This window comes from Vulpes lagopus, chromosome 3 (genome assembly GCF_018345385.1).
Source record: "Vulpes lagopus strain Blue_001 chromosome 3, ASM1834538v1, whole genome shotgun sequence".
In the NCBI taxonomy this organism is placed as follows: Eukaryota; Metazoa; Chordata; class Mammalia; order Carnivora; family Canidae; genus Vulpes; species Vulpes lagopus.
The window spans coordinates 39,096,272-39,111,505 of NC_054826.1; positions in this window are offsets into that span (position 1 = coordinate 39,096,272).

The window sequence follows — 15,234 nt, forward strand, 5'->3', positions numbered from 1 at the left end:
TCTCTAATTTTTTGTTAATATTTTCCTCATTTTTTCATTCTTAACTCATAGATTTCAGCATTAATTATATTTCCCTCAAAAACAGTAACCAGAGGAAGAGATTTTTCATTTTTTTTTTTTTTTTTTGAAAAATGCTACTGTATTTGATGGAGTTCAGAGCAGGCCACCCTAAAATATGCCACTTTGGCATATTGATTATTTTGAATTAAAATTACTTTAAAAGCAGCCAGTGCAAAAAAGTACATTCTGACCTTTCTTTGACACCCTGAAAACAGGAAATAAATCCCTGTGTGAAGGATATCCTCCCTGCACCAGGAAATAAAGAGACATCCTTATCACCAGAGACATGAAAGGCAGGGCTAAGGAGGCCATGTAAACAAACCTTGTCACTTCTTTTCTAATTTACTACCCTAAGACAAGATTTCTTTGTCTTGTCAATTCTTCATACGTTTATTGTTTCCTTTTCAACAAGGTATAAAAGTTGTCTCTTCTGGTCACTTTTTTGGGTTTCATATCTTTGGAGCCCCTATATATGTGAAATTAAGTTAAATATGTTTTCTTCTGTTAATATCTCTTTTGTTACATGGGGTGTCTCAGCCAAGAACCTTGAAGGGTAGAGGGAAATTTATTTTTCCTCCCCTACACATTTTACACCAAAACAAAAGATTTCATGTCAGTAGTCTGCTTCCACAATGATAATGTCTCTTCAGAGTTGGTATATAATCAAAAACTTAAAACTAACTGAAAATTCAAATGCTCACTCCGGAAGTTTGAATTACTTTAGACAAAATCAACGTCTATTGTATGGGATAATACATTTGAGAGGGCTTTTTCAAATTTAGTAAATGTCAATCAATTGTATATAACTAAAATATCATTGATTAATTATCCATTGAAATGTTTGTAAATTTGTTTCAAAATATTCTTCCTTTGTCAACTCCTAAATAGGAAAGGTGGCTGAATATATGACATCAAATTTTACAAAAATGAAATATGTTAATTATTTCTCAATAAAACTGGAAAAAGTGAGATAAAACAATGCATCCATGGAATATGCAAATATGACAATCATTACAGCATAATGCCTTTAATTTGATACCTGTTTGAGTTGTTTGCCAAGAAAATTAGTGAGTATATGAAGTTACTCATAGAGCAGGAAAATAATAAGTTAACAACTCTTTGCAGTAATTGGCATACCTATATCATCCTGTAAAATAAAATTGTTTTCATAATATAGCTCGCATGGTTTCCCTCACATCAAAGAAATGTCTTCACAGCTATTGCTAATGCTCAGAAGAAATTGAAAACACATAGTAATTTAACCATATAGAATATAACAAGTTGAAAACTTTGGACAGGTTGACCATATGAAATATTGTTCTCTGATGCATGTGGTAGCTAAGCTAATTGTTTAGGTAACCGTTCTTACCTCTTTGGACACAGCTGAATGAATTGATTCTGTGGTAATCTGATTTGGTTGTTTCTTATGGCTCAAATAACCATAATCAGGATTGTTCTGAATGTCATTTTACAAATGTTTAAAATATAACTGGGAACTTTAGCTTCATATCATAGACACTGTTCTTTTGTCCACATGTGGGCAATGATCTTGACATGCAACAAAGAAAACTGCTTGGCTTGTTGTTTTGGAAATAGACATTACTCGAATTATTCTCTTTATGTGTCATCCTTCTGATCACCGGTACCATGATCCTCTTTCTAAAGATGTATCCATTTTTCTTTTTTATGTGGAAAACGTGAATGTGACAATCATTACAGTATAATGTCTTCTTTAACTTGATGTATGTTTGAATAGTGTACTAAGAAAATTATTGAATGTAGGAAGTTGCTGGTAGAGACAGTAGAAAAATAATAAGTTAAAAACTCTTTGCAATAATTGTCAAATATTGAAATTCTCCAAATCCTCCTAACATAGAAGGGAAATGTGAAGGCTAAATATTCTAAACCAAAGACCTTAGGTTAGTCTCTTGTGATTATATTTAAGAGATGCAGAAATTAAGGGTGATAGAGAGAGGACTAAAACATAGGCTTGAAGCATATTATCTAGAATTCTTGGATACCAGTTTACGCAGGAAGTTTTATGGTAGACCCTCTTTCATCCTGAAGTCATTCTTAGTGCCTGGTATCAGGGACAGAGGCAGATAGTATGTTGAAAGGAAAAAAGTGACCATTCTTGACTGCATACTTTGTTCCAGATATTTTGCTTAGCACTTTTCATAAATATTCCTTGTGGTACTCATGACTGTATCATAATTATTAAAGTAGAGTAAGTCTTTAATAGATAATAAAAATTATAAATCAATAGAGAAATAGATGTACTATTCAATATGTTATTTTGGTAATGAGAAAACTAATTCAGGAAAAAACAAATTATGCACCAAAATAAATATCAAATGAAATAACAAATTAAATGTAATAAAACATTTAAAAAATGAAACCTAAAGGGACAAAACCAACAGTTTTTTATTGAGTACCTACCATGAACAGGACATTGTGCTAGGCCCTATGGTTAATATAAAAGTTATATGCAGGAAATTGAGTGGCCGGTTGGTTAAGTGTCTGCCTTTGGCTCAGGTCATGATCTCAGGGTCCTGGGATGGAGCCCTGCATCAGGAGGAGAACCTATTCTCCCTCTGCCCCATAGCTCCCACCACCCTGTCTCTCTCTCCCTCAAATAAATAAAATCTTTTAAAAAGATAAAAGTTATATACTTTTTGGTATTTCTGAATATCATGAATTTACTTGAAGCAATTGGTTCTCCAAGTAGTTTCTATAGAGAAAGTAGAAATAAGATGTATTAAATACCTCTTATAAACTACTTTATAGTCTTTTGGTTTCACCTCCCATTCCAGTACTGCCCTGTGACCAATTCATAACAGTTTTTTTTTAAAGATTTTATTTATTTATTCATGAGAGACACAGAGAGAGAGAGAGAAAGAAAGAGAGAGAGAGAGGCAGAAACACAGGCAGAGGGAGAAGCAGGCTCCATGCAGGGAGCATGGACGTGGGACTCGATCCCTAGTCTCTAGGATCGTGCCCTGGGCCAAAAGCAGGCGCTAAACCACTGTGCCACCAAGGGATCCCTTCAGAACAGGTTTTAATTGATCTATTTACCCTAGACAGAATTTCCTAACATCTGTTTCCAAATCTAGGGATTTTCATTAGGCACTTCAAAATGTGTAACCTGGAAATTTACCTGAATTAGTGTTCTTGAGGTCACTTCTGGATAGTGGGGGATAGGAATCAATGGATAAGTAATTCTTTCTTTCATCACTGGTTGGATGGTTTTAAGGAAATATTTTATAAGGCTTCTTAGAATATTCCTCAGGACAGAGAATCCATAGCACATTAGTGGTGACAAACCATATAACACATGTTTGCAGTAAAATCCACTTTCTTTCTGTTTCACTTCTTCTGTCTTGCAGTCTGACCCTCTGGCATTGGGCTCAGGGATCAGTAAGACAAGAGTTTAAATCCAGACTCCATTCATCCAACAGAGCTATCTGAGGCCAACTAGTTAAAACGACTAGGCCTCAGTTTCCCTATCTGTTACAATAAGTCATGATAGAAATTTTTACGGATTTAATATGATAATTTTTGACAAACAGTAAGTGTAAAATAAAAATTAATAATGATTTTTAATAAAGAGAGAAGTTGAGAATTAGGTCAGAGAAGCATTGTTCTTCCATGTAGAGTAGGATAAATATAAATATAGAGTAGAGTATATTTAGAGCATACTCCAAATGTGGTATTAGGGGCTTCACAACCAGAAAGAAGCTGTTAAAGACCAGACATGTACATTATCATTCATGACTTTTGGATTAGTTTGCTGTATGGATAACATTGATTTGATGCAAATGCAGAAAAAATTCCACTGATCTATTTTCATTTCTTATCTACTATATATTACAACATCTTATCAGAGAGTAAAGTGAAATCAATGAAAAAAAATGTTTTCTGCATTAGGCATTCTTTAAAAATTTTTTTTGTTAAATTTTTATTTATTTATCTATGATAGTCACAGAGAGAGAGAGAGAGAGAGAGAGAGAGGGGCAGAGACACAGGCAGAAGGAGAAGCAGGCTCCATGCACCGAGAGCCCGACGTGGGACTTGATCCCGGGTCTCCAGGATCGCGCCCCGGGCCAAAGGCAGGCGCCAAACCGCTGTGCCACCCAGGGATCCCCCATTCTTTTAAAATTTTAACTTAAATTCAATTTAATTAACATACACAATATTATTAATTTCAGAGGTAGAATTCAGTGATTCATCAGTTGCATACAACACCCAGTGCTTATTACTTCAAGCATCCTCCTTAATGCTCATCACCAAATTGTCCCGTCCTCCCCAGCTCCTCTCCAGCTATCCTTAGTTTGTTCCCTACAGTCTCTTATGATTTGCTTCCTCTGTTTTCATCTTCTTTTATTTTTCCTTCCCTTCCCCATGTTCATCTCTTCTGTTTCTTAAACTCCAGTGAGTGAAACCATATTGTATTTGTCTTTCTCTGATTTATTTCACTTAGCATAATACCCTCTAGTTCCATTCACATTGTTGCAAATGGCAAGATTTCATTCTTTTTGATAGTTGAGTAGTATTCTATTGTGTGTATGTGTGTGTGTGTGTGTGTGTGTGTGTGTGTGTGTATGTAGGCCACATCTTCTTTATCCATTCGTCTCTTGATGGACATCTGGGTTCTTTCCATATTTTGGCTATTGTGGATGTTGCTGCTATAGACATTGGGGAGCATGTGCCCCTTCGAATCACTATGCTTGCATCCTTTGTATAAATACCTAGTGGTGCAATTGCTGGGTTGTAGGGTAGATCTATTTTTAACTTTTTGAGGAATATCCTACTGTTTTATAGAGTGGCTGCACCAGTTTACATCCCCACCAAATGTGTGAGAGAGTTTCCTTTTCTCTGCATCCTCACTAATATCTGTTGTTTTCCTGAGTTGTTCATTATAGCCGTTCTGACCAGCGTGAGGTGGTATCTCATTGTGGTTTTGATTTGTATTTCCTGATACTAAGGGATGTGGAGCATTTTTTCATGTGTCTATTTACTGTTTGTAATAGAAATGTTACAAATGTCTGTTCATGTCTTCTGCCCATTTCTTACTGGATTTTTTATTTTGGGGGTATTGAGTTTCATTAAGTTTTTTATAGATTTTGGATACTAGCCCTTTATCTGATAAGACATTTGCAGATATCTTCTATTCCATAGGTTGCCTTTTAGTTTTGTTGACTGCTTCCTTTGCTGTGCAAAAGTTTTTTATCTTCTTTTTTTTTAAGATTTTATTTATTTATTCATGAGAGACACACACAGGGACAGAGAGAGAGCGGGGCACAGAAGCACAGGCAGAGAGAGAAGCAGGCTCTATGCAGGGAGCCCGATGTGGGACTCTATCCCAGGTCTCCTAGACCACACCATGAGGCAAACGTGGCCCTAAACCACTGAACCACCCAGGCTGCCCATTTTATCTTGATGAAGTCCCAATACTTCATTTTTGCTTTTGTTTCTCTTGCCTTTGGAGACATGTCTAGCAAGATGCTGCTGTGGCCATGATCAAAGAGGTTTTGATTTTGCTCTAGGGTTTTGATAGTTTCCTGTTGCATATTTAGGTCTTTCATCCGTTTTGAGTTTATTTGTGTGTATGGTATAAAAGAAATGGTCAGTTTCATTCTTCTGCATGTGACTGCCCAATTTTCCCAGCACCATTTTTTGAAGAAACTGTCTTTTTTTCCCCACTGGATATTCTTTCCTGTTTTGTTGAAGATGAGTTGATGATAGAGTTGAAGGGCCATTTCTGGGCTCTCTATTCTGTTCCATGTGTCTGTTTTTGTGCCAGTACCATACTGTCTTGATTACAGTTTTGCAATACAGCTTGATGTCCAGAATTGTGATGCCTGGAGCACTGGTTTTCTTTTTAAACATTCATTTGGCTATTCGGAGTATTTTCTGGTTCCATACAAATATTAGGATTTTTTTTTGTTCCAGCTCTGTGAAAAATGTTGATGGTTGTTTGATAGGGATTGCATTAAACATGTAGATTGCTTTGGGTAGCATAGACACTTTAACAATATTTTTTCTTCCATGCATTAGGAATTCCTTAGCAGAAATACAAATCAAAACCACAATGAGATACCACCTCACACCAGTGAGAATGGGGAAAATTAACAAGGCAGGAAACAACAAATGTTGGAGAGGATGCGGAGAAAAGGGAACCCTCTTACACTGTTGGTGGGAATGTGAACTGGTGCAGCCACTCTGGAAAACTGTGTGGAGGTTCCTCAAAGAGTTAAAAATAGACCTGCCCTACGACCCAGCAATTGCACTGCTGGGGATTTACCCCAAAGATTCAGATGCAATGAAACGTCGGGACACCTGCACCCCGATGTTTCTATCAGCAATGGCCACAATAGCCAAACTGTGGAAGGAGCCTCGGTGTCCACTGAAGATGAATGGATAAAGAAGATGTGGTTTATGTATACAATGGAATATTACTCAGCAATTAGAAACGACAAATACCCACCATTTGCTTCAACGTGGATGGAACTGGAGGGTATTATGCTGAGTGAAATAAGTCAATCGGAGAAGGACAAACAGTGTATGTTCTCATTCATTTGGGGAATATGAATAATAGTGAAAGGGAATATAAAGGAAGGGAAAAGAAATGTTGGGAAATATCAGGAAGGGAGACAGAACATAAAGACTCCTAACTCGGGGAAATGAACTAGGGGTGGTGGAAGGGGAGGAGGGCGGGTGTTGGAGGGGAATGGGTGACGGGCACTGAGGTGGACACTTGACGGGATGAGCACTGGGTGTTTTTCTGTATGTTGGTAAATTGAACACCAATAAAAATTAATTAAAAAAAAAAGGAATTCCTTAGCAAATTTATTTTCTAAGATTCGTTACTCTGTCAACATCCCTAACAATTCTAAGGGCAAGTCTAATCCTTAAAAATGGAAATATGGGCAATGTTTAAGAGGTGATAGGAAATAAATATGTTATTGATACCACTGAAATATTTGTTCTGTACTCTCATTTTCATTTTTTTTTAGAAGAACCTTTGCATCATACTTTCTTAAAACGGATGTTTGGTTACTTATTAAGTGACCTTTGTTAAAAAAAATCAAAATTTTATTTTTTACATAGCAAGTATTTTCTAAGAACAGCTGAAATAAAATAATGCTTCTAGTTCTTTGTCATATTTGACAAACATTTATTCCTATTCGCTGTAACATTTGTTTCCCCTATTCCCAAGGCCTGATATGATGACAGACAGTGCTAAAGCATATAAAACTCAGCAAACTTATAATGACAGCTTTGTAGATGGTTTCTCAAGTTATTTCATTATATCCATTTACTTGTCTCAGTTAACTGTTTCAGTGAAAAATGTACAATTTTTAATTGATCATTATAAGAAAATTGGATATTTTTTGTTAATATATATTGAGTTCCACATTCATCATTTGCTTCTGTGTTTTCATTTTTTGGTGGTATGGATGTTAAAAATGACTATAGAAGTTTTTAGGTGGTACAGACTAATAAAAGAATTTTTTAATTTACTTCATAGTTCACATGTGTGGAAACTGCACCTTAATAATGTGAGGTCTGAAACCAAATAGAGAATAATTTTGTGCTAGCTGTATGCTGGCCTATTGGCTTTTCTTTGCATTTTTGCTTTGATATGTGAACTTTTTCATTATTCTGGTAATAAAGAGTAGGATTCATGATTTTTCACTTTCACTGTCATTCATATTTTTTATCAGCTATCTAGGTAAATTCAACAACGTAGATGTATAATCTAAGCCTTAAAGTTGGTGTACATATTAATGAAAAAATCAGTCAAATGTCCTCTTATATTTTTCAATAAATACACCAACACACATTTGGATGCTTTAAAATTCAAGCTATCATTCAAGTACTTCCAATATAAAGAAAAAACAACTTACACATTTTAACTAATTCATGAGTTTCACGTAGGTTTTTCTTATGGTTCAATGACTTCATCAAGGTATCGTTAACAATTGAACATACCAACACTTTGTTTTGTTTTTCCAGCTATCTTCATCAACAATTTTACATGAGAAATCACACACTTGTGAGTGAAAAATGGAAAATTTTTCACTTTTATTCAGTATAATCAACTCAGACAAAAGACCATTATGTTCAAAGATACAGAGGAAAAATATAGTCATTGATTGCTGAACATTTCAGCTCCTATCTTCAAAGACACAAAAAAAGCACAAAGAAAGTCAATATAAAGCAATTAATTCGGTGTGCTGTTTTATAAAACATTAGGTGGAAGTTAATAATATGAACATTATACCTGTAATAATATGAACACAATAGTTGTAGATCTGAGTGGTGAAAGCTACATTTTAAGAAATCAGCCAAAAATTCCTCCTTTGTTTTGCCTTCCAAAGGACTTATATAAAGGAAATATTCTTTTTTGGAACCTCAACTTGCCATTTTGCTGTCAAACAATAGTCATTGACAAGGAAGAGTTGAGATCTAAGGTGTGAAAATGGAATGATGACTGTGAAGAAAAGTACTCTTAAAAATTTATGTAGGTGTTAACTCAGTAGTGTTACTAGCCTCCATTTACACCTTGGCGTTGCATCCTTAGAACATATGTCCAGCACCAAAGACGTATTCCCTGAAACATCCTTGGATCAAACCGAAGTTGGGTGACACGTTTCAGGCTGAACAGACCTGTTAAGATGACATTTTCAGGAACAGGAAGAACACTGAGACTTGAAGATCTAAGATGTGAATCTCTGTTCTCATGCTTTCAATACTGAAAGGACACAGAAGGTGCTGAAATATCCCAAGTGTCATCACTTCCTGGTGAGACTGGCACATAGCTGAGTGATTTTAGAGACTCTACCAAGACACTTCTTTTGATGGAATTATGTTGGTGAAATTAACAAAGTATCTAATTTTTCTCATGTAAAAATCTTATTTATCTTTCTAAAATCCATATCTTTCCTGAAGTGCAAAAGAAGGAAGTTTTCTAGCCAAAACAAATTCAAAAGTAGATTGAAGATAAACCAAGTTAAAGATTGCAGAAATGCCTGCTTTCCATCCTTTTACACTCTCCCCCTCTCACACCACTTTCCTTTCCTGGGGCTCTCTTTTGAGGCAAGCAGCTTCCTTGAGATATTGGCAAGAATCTTCCTCAAAAGTACTTGAAAGGAAAAAGAACTTGAAAGGAAAATGGGATTTGTAGCTATTTCAAAAGTATCACTCACCTCTCTGCCAGACCCAAAGTGTTTCTTTTCTTCAAATTTGATTTCTATCCAAATAGAATGAAGAACTATAATGCCAGAATACTTCAGGCTGATATACCTGAGTTAATTCATTGTAACCAATCCCTAAAAGCTTTTCAATGTTACAGGTACAAACTATTTAATTGCTACCAGTTAAAAATGTACTTGGTGTTATGAGTAGTGAGAAGAGTATTGAACAGCCCAGAAAAAAAAAAATGTTACACGGGTTTGAGAAACATATGCATTTGAATACAATTTAAAGTACATGGATACTAGGGATGCTCATTATAGAATTCTGGAAGAACACTTTGTTATAATACATTTTTGCAAATAAAACAGAGAAAAAAATTATTTCACCTCTGGGAGGGAGATAATCTGCACTGAATTCTCACAACTGAAGCATTGATTTGTAAGGGAGTACATGCCTCTAGCAGGGTAGGTATAAAAACAGAAGATAATCTTTTTCCCTCCTCTGTTTTCTAGAACATATAAGGTGTAGCCTGATAGCAAATGGAAGAACTATCCACAGCCCACATTCTCTTCCTCTTTTCTTCCAACCAAACATTAATTATATGGTTGGAATTAAGTTCTAGAAAGTAATCAACTAAAAAAAAAACTGATTTAATTTATTTTCTTGTTAGCCTTTGGCCTGAGAATTTATTTATCATTATTTTACCAGACAAGAGGGAATATTTGTTTACATTATGGAGTATAATAGAATGGAGCAAACACCCATGATAGTTAGGCACTATAGAATACAAAGTAAGAATGTAGGCACAGTAGCAGTTTTATTAGGCTTTCAAAGACTTAAGAGCCCTAAGTTGGAAAAATGTAGTAGCAAAAAAGAAATGCAAGAGGAAGAGGGAGGTGAAGGAGGAGGAAGGAAAGAAGAGAAAGAAGAGACAAAAATTTGATCTCTCTGCCACTAACAATCTGTAATACTGGATGCTCACTTGCAATGCTACTGCCATGCCAGGGCATTATATACAATTATATATTCTGTATAACATTATATACAACACCAATATGCCAAGATATTATATACAATTAGGAGAGAAGAAGGTGGGGAGAAAGGGAGCCAAGGAGGTGCAAAAGATTCATTTAATTAAAAAGGGAGCAAAAGACTCCTGGTATAGTGAAGGAAAATGTATTGATTAAAAAAAATAATGACTTGAGTAAATGACTCAACTACAGTTGGACATGGGACATGACCTATATAGTTCAGAGATCAGATAAACTGCTTCTATTCTAAATGTGCAACAGAAATTTTCATCTGGCCTAGAGTAAATCATCTTTCCAACATATGGATCACTAATTCACATCCAAAATGGAAATGTATTTCTTTCCTATTTTATTGTTTAATGATAGATGTTAGAAACAATAAACTTTGAACTTTAGTTATTTGAAATATTTATGTTGGGATGCCTGGGTGGAGTGTTGAGCGTCTGCCTTTGGTTCAGGGCTGATCCTGGAGTCCCAGGATCAAGTCCCACATCTGGCTCCCTGTGTGGAGCCTGCTTTTCCCTCTACCTGTGTCTCTGCCTCTTTCTCTACATCTCTCCTGAATAAATAAATAAAACCTTTAAAAAATAAAACAAAACAAAAATGAAATATTTGTGTCAAAGAACTGAATCTCACTTCAAGCTGCCTGAGCACTTTTCATGGAAAATAGTATAGCTAAATGGTCTGAGGAATTTGCTTAATTTTTTTTTCACACTGAGATATCATATCTGCAAAGCGATTATCTAATGAGAAGCTGGAAGAATTTACATTTAAAATTTTCTAGTTAAAAGAGCTTCTAACAATGAATTTTAAAAAGTATTATCATCATAATCCACCCCCCTTGTTGTCCTCTATTTTCTTAAGTAGAGAGCAAAATAAATTTTTAGAAAAAGATTAAATTTATAGTAAAAAATCAAACCACTTAATGAATAATCTTGTTGTTTTAGACAATTTTATAGTTTTAAATATATTAAGTATATTTAAATATTAAACACATGATATATATCATGCAGCAAAACTTTATCAATTTTTGTTTTTTATCAGTTTTTATGCCAAGAATATTTTTAATTACTTTTCATTAATTTATATAAATATAATTATATTTTACTTATCCTTATTTTGCACTAATGCAAAAGAAAAATCTTGATTTAGAAGTTTGATAAGATATAACCATTGTTTAATATTGTCCTCTGTAAGGTTCTTTTAAAATCTTATTTTAATAGGCTAGATAAGATCACTTATATTTTACTCTCCCTTAAAGCTGTTACTATAAATGAACATGTATTTTGTTGCTATGAAATATCCAATTATAAATCCATGACTTTACAAACAGAGCTAAGGCTAATTCATATTTTCTTAACATCATTTTCCATTTTTATAAGTTTTACAGCTGTAATTTTAAAAAATAAGAATGTTATCCACTCAAAGCTCTCATTTTGAAGACATAGTATAAAGAAAATGATAAAAATTTCTCTTAAGAATGATTGTAGACAATAAAAGAATTTGGTTATTTGCCTTGATAATTTTTTATTCACTTAATTCATTAAATTCCTATCTGTTGTATTACAGTGCATTGCAATGGTTATGTTGCATTGCAACTTGATATTAAATTATTTCAATGGAAGAAAGCATTTACAGACTACAAAGTATTAAATTCACAAAAACAAATTTTTTCAGTGCTTTGAATAATAAAGATATTTTTATAACCTAGTGTATATTTGTTATGGTGAGAAAAAAAAAAAAACTAATTGGTTGATCAGGACAGACTTTTTTTGCTCTTCAAACCTTATGATTTTGAGTTTTTTGGTCTATTCAACCCTACAATTTTGTTTTCAGTGCAGTTCTTCACCATAGACAGTATATTTAAAATAAACGACAATACTCAATATAATAATAATTTAAAAAATTAAACAAACAATAGGAATAATTTATGCAATTTTAAAAATATAGCCCATTACTAAATAAAACTTCCCTAAGTTTCAAGAGGTTGGATGATAACCTGAGCACCATTGTCAATTAACTGTGAGAGCTTAGGCAAGTCTGTTCTTAATTTTGAGTTTCAATTTTACTTATGTGGGAATGAAGTACATATTATTTAGGAACGGAATTTGCAATACATATATATAAATATAGGTATATAAATACCTATATATAAATATAGGCAATATAAGGTATTGCATAGCTGTTAAGATATGAGCCCAAACTTTCGGACATGTAGATCTGAGAGTGAAACCTAACTTTCAGATTTGTGAAAGGATATGATTTTGGGCAAGTTGTTGCACCTCTATAAACTGTGGCTCTACTAGTAAAATGGGAATAATTATATTTGCCATGCACTATAAAGAGCTAATGCAGCATAACATAATACTGGGTACCTAGCAGGTATATAAAGTGATTGCTATTAAAAAAAACCCTCTAAGATGCCTTCTGATTCTCTAACTCTAAAATTCCTTTTACTATGAGCCATCTATATGAATGAGCCTACCACATAAATGAGGAAATAATACAAAATACATCAGTAGAGTTAATATATCTGTGACAATATTAAGAATTATTAATCAAAACATGAATCTGTCATATCTGGAGATGAAAATGCATTAGTTATTTATTTAGTATAAAGAATATGTTGAGTTCATGAATTCAAGATGATAGAGGATAATATCAGGGGAGACTTTGGGAAGAAATGGAAAGAGAATGGGTAAAAAGGCTAAATGTTTACATTCTTGCAGATAGATTATAAACATTCTACATTCTTTCAGACATTATGATTACTCTTTGGACAAAGAGTAAGTTCACAGGGATGCTGTTGATGGTCTTGGGAGTAAGCAGGTGAGTTGGGAACTTCTGCTACCCTCTCAAGGACTTGGTTTTAGTCAGTGTAAAGAAACCTATGCTCCTGCTTCTCTTGCCTCACTTGATCAACCAGTTGTACATTTCTGATGGAAGCAACCTGTAGCATTAGGCTTTTATAGATGTATTCCTCATGATATAGTAGTTCTTTTAATTGGCTTTGTTAACAAGCAATTTTGGTAGCTTGCTTCTTTGTTTACCTCATTTGCGTCTTGCTGCCAGCATTTCAATCTCATTTACACTGACTCCTTACTCCCTGGGCATTCTCTCTCCATCAAACTCTCCAGGTAAATTCTCAACCCTGGTTAAACCCACCTGTCTATATTGAATTCTTGTTTGTGAAGAGGTGACTATAGCAGAAGGAAAACTAATCAATTGTGCTTTAAATTTATGACCACAGATTACAAGTGGGGACTCTGCACTCCCTAGCAATTCCATTGAATTTCCTGGTAAATGTGCTGTCCCATTTATGCAATGACTATTTCATAACTTTACCTTATGGTTAAGCTTCCTTTTCTTCTGTCTCATCCCCCAGTGCTTAGTTTACTATGGTACTTCTTTCACTAAGAAAAAAGAAACAATTAGACAAGCACTACCTCATCTTCCCACCACTTAATGTATCGATCTGCTGGAGCTGTAACAAAATATATTGCTTCTACTTTTGTAATTGTGATCAAACTGCTTCTGCTTCTTCTAAGGCGAATCTCAACATATGGACATGAAATCCAAAACCATTTCATCTGCTCAAAGATTTTGCTTGTGAAATCATGTCCTCACCCCCACTGCGTTATTAATCCACTGTCTCTGCTGAAGCACTTCATCAGCATAAAATATGTCATAATGTCCCCAATTTGAAATATATAACCCTTTCCCCATACCACTACTCAGCCCTCTTTGCATATCATTGCACCTCCTTTGGGAAAACCCTTTACATTTGCCTTTTCTAAATCTTCACTGTGTCTACTACCACTCAGAAATTACTTTTGTCAACATCAATAGTGGCTTTCTATCTAACTAACTTTAATTTTTCAACCTGTCTTATTTCCTCAGTATTTAACCCAGTTGAAGATTTTTCTCTCCTAGAGAATAAGCATCTTAAATTAGCTTCGTCAACACTGACCTCTTCATTTCTTACCAAGCACCCCTTTCTTCCCAACTGTGCCTCCCTAAATCCCTTCTTTCAGTTAATTATATATATCACATTTAATTATACAGGTCAAAGAACCAAGAATTATGGTTCCCTTTTTCCTCCTCCTTGATATTCAATTAATCAGCAAGTTCTCTTAGCTTTTTCTTCAAAATATATCCTGAATCTAACCACCCCTTATCAACTCTTCTACTGCTGCTTTGGTTTAAGTAAGTACCTCCTTCATTTATAATGTAATAATCCTCTTAATCAGATATATTGCTTTGTTTCTCACTATACACTTGCCCTGGTATATTCCTATCATAACAGTTAGATGTATCATTTAGAACTACTAAAAAAAATAATGTAACTTCCCTGAATAAAACTGCAATGGTTTCTCATTGCACTGAGAATTAAATCTAACATTTTTTTGTGACTTATGAAACCATTTCTAAATATATGGCCTCTCTGATCTTATAGCCTACTATTCCCCTCTCTCATCACTCCCCAGGCATGTAGAGTTTCTGTCTGGTCACAGAATATTCTAGTATTTTCCCTGTTCTTGGACTTTGAGATTCTACTTGGCCTTCCTCTGTGAAGAGGGTGATATTCTGAAATATGTTAATAGTAGTGGTAGAAATTATTTATTATTTTATTCATATTCCATTTCTCTCTTTTCATGAAATTTTGGTGCAACTATAAATCAACATATTATTTGGTTTGGCCAACAGGTAAGCATGTTACTCAATCCTAGCAAATCAGCTTCTTTCTTTTGGGAATTTATACTTTGAGTTTATGTAAGGGTGGATAGAGTTTACACTTATTTAATATAAGGGCTGCAATTGTGAGATAACTATTCATTAGATTTTATAGCAATTCTTGGAAATGACCTTATTTGCATTCTTTCTGAGACTTAATGTTCAGTAATGTATTTGTTAGGGCTGCCATAGCAAAGTACCACAGATT